This window comes from Brachyistius frenatus, unplaced genomic scaffold (assembly GCF_029030835.1).
Source record: "Brachyistius frenatus isolate BFR_SWC_R1_liver_20210118 unplaced genomic scaffold, ASM2903083v1 Contig_7, whole genome shotgun sequence".
NCBI classification, from domain to species: domain Eukaryota; kingdom Metazoa; phylum Chordata; class Actinopteri; family Embiotocidae; genus Brachyistius; species Brachyistius frenatus.
Genome location: NW_027210606.1, coordinates 3,117,501 through 3,122,500, shown reverse-complemented (window position 1 = coordinate 3,122,500; position 5,000 = coordinate 3,117,501).

Here is a 5,000-nt window from a genome sequence, read left to right as displayed (position 1 = left end):
GTTGTATTTTCCCTGCTATGTTTTACAATCTCTGCTTCTCATAGGCTCTAAATAATAGAAAAGCAAAATAATTTACTGTCACTGTAAAAGGCACCAAAAAAAAAAAGATGTAACTTTTTTCTGCACAGCTCGAACTGAAAACTAAATATTCAGAGTCCCGGTAGCAGGAGAGCGTGACCAAAGAAGCCTCCACATTGAGCCCACAGCTCTGTTCACAATCAGGAGAGAGGAGCTGATTACAACAGTATACTGTATATAGGAGGGTAAAACACAGACCTGATGCACTCGCTGGCTTTTTCTGTATTAATGGTCGAAAAGCTCTGCACCCTTTAGGACGTTAATATTTCAGTCTGGGATCACCAATAAAATATTGGGGCCATATTTGGGCCTAAAACGTCAGACTGAAATGAATTTTGTGGGCGAGAATATTGCGATGCCGTTCTCAGGCCACGGGCTAGAAATGAGACTGTCACGCGTACAATATTCAATAACGAAATCCCATCATCCTCAACTGCAGGCCAGCCCTAAAACGATGTCAGTCAGCTACTGAAATTATTTGCAAAGAGGTGAAGTCTTTCAATTCTTCTCTGGCAGGGTCAGACAGTATCTATTTATAGTATGTATTTCAAGATGGCGCAGAATTTTAGTAATTATCTCAAAAGCAACTCAAAGAGCGACTGTGAGATAAAAGAACACAAGTTATGACTAAACATATTTGTCCATTAGAGGATGTTTCCAGTGAGATCATTTTGATGTGTGTTTGAGGTCAAAGTTCAGCATAAATCAGATGTAATGATTGCATATTAGGGCAAAAGGTACAATATTTATGGCTCTATGCACCCAACTAGGGAATGGTCCAATATGTAATTAAAAAGCACACTGGCAAAATCAAACAAATAAACAGAGCAACATATATCATTATATTATATCTGTGGAAAGATTATCAGTTTTAACCGGCCCTTAGTTGTTGTTAAAAACACATGAAGGCAAAAATACATTTCTGCCTTTTTGACAGTTCAAACCAAATGTAATTCTGTCAACTTTAATAATAATAATTACGGAGCAAAGTAAACTCCAGAAGTTAGGTTGTAAATGTGGTGAAGGGAGAGTGAGAATGCGAACAGATTCATGTTCAACAGTTATTGTGTTCACATCCTAGTCGAGCATGTTGCTAATGTGATCGTATTTTCTAATCAGCACGAAACACAAACCACAAGTTTGGGGCTAATCCATCAAGGAGCGCTTATGTTCAGCTTACGGATAGAAGTGAGCCGATCATTATCATCTCTCCAGCCATGCCTCTTGGCTTCCTACTGAGTGTAGACCTTGTGTTCATTTTGAAACTAATGGAGCACCTTTAATCAATTTGCATTGACCGTCATAAACTGTATGTTGTGCGCCGAAACTGTACGACAAGGTTGGAACTACTTTAACGTCATCACACTTCGCCACCCTTACTGGTCTCTGATTGGTTCGCCCTTCAGAGTGGTTGAACAAACCTTCATGTGAGCAGAGTTTTCACACTATAATCACAGAAAAAACTGAAGCTGTGAGTGATTGTCAGGCAGAGCCAGGCTCCATGTTGTGAGGCAGTGCCTTTCATTTTCATTTTCAGTTGTGATGAAAGTGACGAATCTGCTGCTATGATTAGTTAACTCAATATTTTCCAGACAGATCAGACAAATGTAGATATAAGAGCCGTCGTCCTTTCTGTGCGTCAGCTTTCAACAACTTGCACAGCTCCATCGATACATCACATGCTATTATCTATTTTTCATAAATCGGGTTAGCTAGATTTCTAGATTTATTTAATAATTGCTTCTCTGGCAGCCTTGAACAGATATAGCACCAGATCTATTTGAATCACTGAATAAATGGGGCTAAAACTGTTGGTAGGGATTGTTGGACACTTTTTTTGTTGTTGTTGTTTTTTCACTGTTTCCCGACTATATGCTGCACTTCTTTTTAGATATGAGTCACAAGACCTACATATAAACCGCAAAGCTCCATGGTGCTTTAAATTTGGACTTGTGATGAATCAGGGGCCATCGTATGATAGGTTAAGTCCTGAGATGAGCCTCTCCACCGCGTCACCTCGTGTGTCTCTAGTTGTGAGGACACCTTTCTTCATCTTCTTCTATGAAATTGCACTCTCATGTGAGTTCTCCTTTACTGTGAGCGACTGTTTTGCGTTGGAAGTAGCACAACAATCTTTATTCAAGAGATACTTGTGCTTGGAAGGACGTCAGATTGAAACCTTCGGTCCCGCTGTTCGGTAAAACACAGTACAGCGTGGTGTTTTCTGTTTTGTTGACATATGCTGGCGTCTGTGCTTATCTCATGAATAAAGTGAGGTACGAACGAAGCGGCGCAGAAGGCTGGCCTCCGTCTGACGTGTATGGAAAAGACTGCACAGCTAGTAATAGCAGCCGGCATGTGGGAGTGCTTAATGGAGAGTGGAGTAATTTGCGCTTTTTAATGATGATTAGAGGAGGAAATTGGCTCAGATTTACAGTGTCACTCACCACTGAGACAGAGGAGGGAGAAAATAGAATAAAGGCCTCTAAACTGTGTCTGTGCGTGCATATGTGTGTCTGTGCACAGGGGTGAGAAAGAGAGAGAGACCCGTAACGTACGACTGACCCCCTCACACCCATCCACCCACGCACCTCCACACCTCCACTTCCAGAGGAAATGTATCACTTAAACCAACTGCAGCTCAGCTCACAGAACCTAATGAATCTGGACTCAATTTTACGCCTAGCTGCCCTTCACACTCACACACACACACACACACACACACACACACACACACACACACACACACACACACACACACACACACACACACACACACACACACACACGCGCGCGCCCTCACCATCTGTCTCTCACACACACTTAAATACAGAGGCAGTATTACCTATAGCTGGGTGGTAGTCTTTGTAACGTAAAGAGGAAATTGGAAAAGTGTGATTATGACACTGATTGGCAGAAGAGTCTTTTCTCAGTCTTTTCTGTTCTTCCCATCAACACTTTATTCTCCTTTTGACTTCCCATTATCCAACCAAAACCTCCCGACACACAACTCTGGCTCTTCACGCCCTTTTATCTCTTTTTTACTATACGTCTGGTCCCACGTTTTTTTTTCTCCACTGATTGTGCTATTTTCCAAATTAATAGAGGGAAGTGCAGTGGGGGATGAAAAGGATTTTCTAAAGTTGCTGAAGGTATAAACGGTAAAGTCCACTGAATCTTGTCCATGTTAATATGTTGCCTACAAAGAATTCAGGCTGGTCACCGTGATGTTCGGACCGAAAAGCCTTAAAAATCGTATCTTAGCTTTTATCACAGGGAACAGCAGTAACCTGGTTTAATATTTCATGATAAGACACTGTAGCAGGACAACAAGGTTAACGAGGTAGCTACAGTTTAGCTAAACTTGGGATCTTATGGAGTCATGATGTTTCCGGGGTCCTACTTTATTTATAGGGCACATAATGAGGACATGACAAAGGGTTTAATGTTCACAGGGTCCGATGTTATGAAGGTTCTATGTTCTCACGGTTCTCTGCCCCTAAGCTCTGATGTTCCCCAGCTTTAAAGCACTCGCTGAGATCCTGAAAAATGCCTTCCCCGGCTATTCATTAATGTAACGTGAAATGAACTGCTGTTGGTTAGCGTTAGTGTTGAACTGGGGAACAGAACCGTGGGAACCCTGTGAGTATTCGCCTCCAAACCTTTTTGCTTGTGTTTGCTACCTGGAAACCACCTTTGGTCAACATTTTTTGTTTTTGCTGTCTCACAAGGAGCAAGCATTTACTTCAGATTTATTGCGATAATGTAAAAGGAAGTAGATTAACTCAGCGTAGAGTCGGGCTGGAGATGGGAACAGTAAATGTTATAGGTCTGGCAAGTGTTGCAAGTGTGAGCCTGCTACATACTGCAATAAAAACTCGCCTGTTATTGTTTTCTGTGATTGCTTACAGTTCAGCAGATGATGAGCAGTGAAAAACGGTTACTGCAAGACATGTACAGATCTTCAGACGGAACTGCCATCTTATTTCAGGTTGGCCAGTCTTGGGTTGCAAAGGGACGTTCATTTTTTTCTTCAACCAACTGACGTAGACTCTCTGTCTTTTCATCATTTTCAGTCAACGAGAAGAAAATCACTTTGCTGGCTTCAGTTTAGTGAATTCATTGAATGATGTTGGTTCACTGCTGTAAGGGTCTCAAAATGCACTTCCAGTTGTAAGTCAGGAAGTGAAAGCTGCATTGTTCAAAAGCACCTTAATACACACAACACTAATTGACTGTATCATCGTCTGCGTGGCCCAAAAATCAGCACTGATTCAGACTGTCTTTAGTTCAGCAATGATTGTCGAGTCAGTCAGAGTGTGTGGTTGATAACGCAGTAACCTGTTGTTTTTGATCTGCTTACCAGAGTGTGATTTTTTTTTTTTTTTTTTCTGTGGCTTTTGCCGTGTTTGCTGACGGGTCTGATCACTGTGACCTCGGAACACTTTTGGTAGACAGTCATTTGTACTCATACTGAACACCCCGAGATGAAATCCTCCGTCACTGTTCTCATACTCATACACATTTAACGTAACATTTCTAACGTCAAACCTCGTTTTATGATTTGTCCTGTTATTCGACTTACGAGCTGCATCGGTCTCATCCATGCTTGTCCCAATTTTGATGTCCATTTTTGTGCTGATATTTCTGCAGTCCTGGCAGAGGAAGATGACACCCCCCAGTCTTAATCTTGCCTTTACAACTCCTCTTTGTTCTGTTGTTTTTCCAACCAGAGGAACAGAAGTCAGTGATCGCAACACTGAACCTACTGAAGAAAAATATTGTTAATGTGGGTAGTTTTGTCCAGATTTCCCAGACTTTGTGACGGTATGGTGATGTTTTTATATTTAGTTCTGCTTGTTTGGTCACACAACTCAGACCAAAGCTTTTTGAATTGCTGCCAACATTTTTAATTTGTGGGG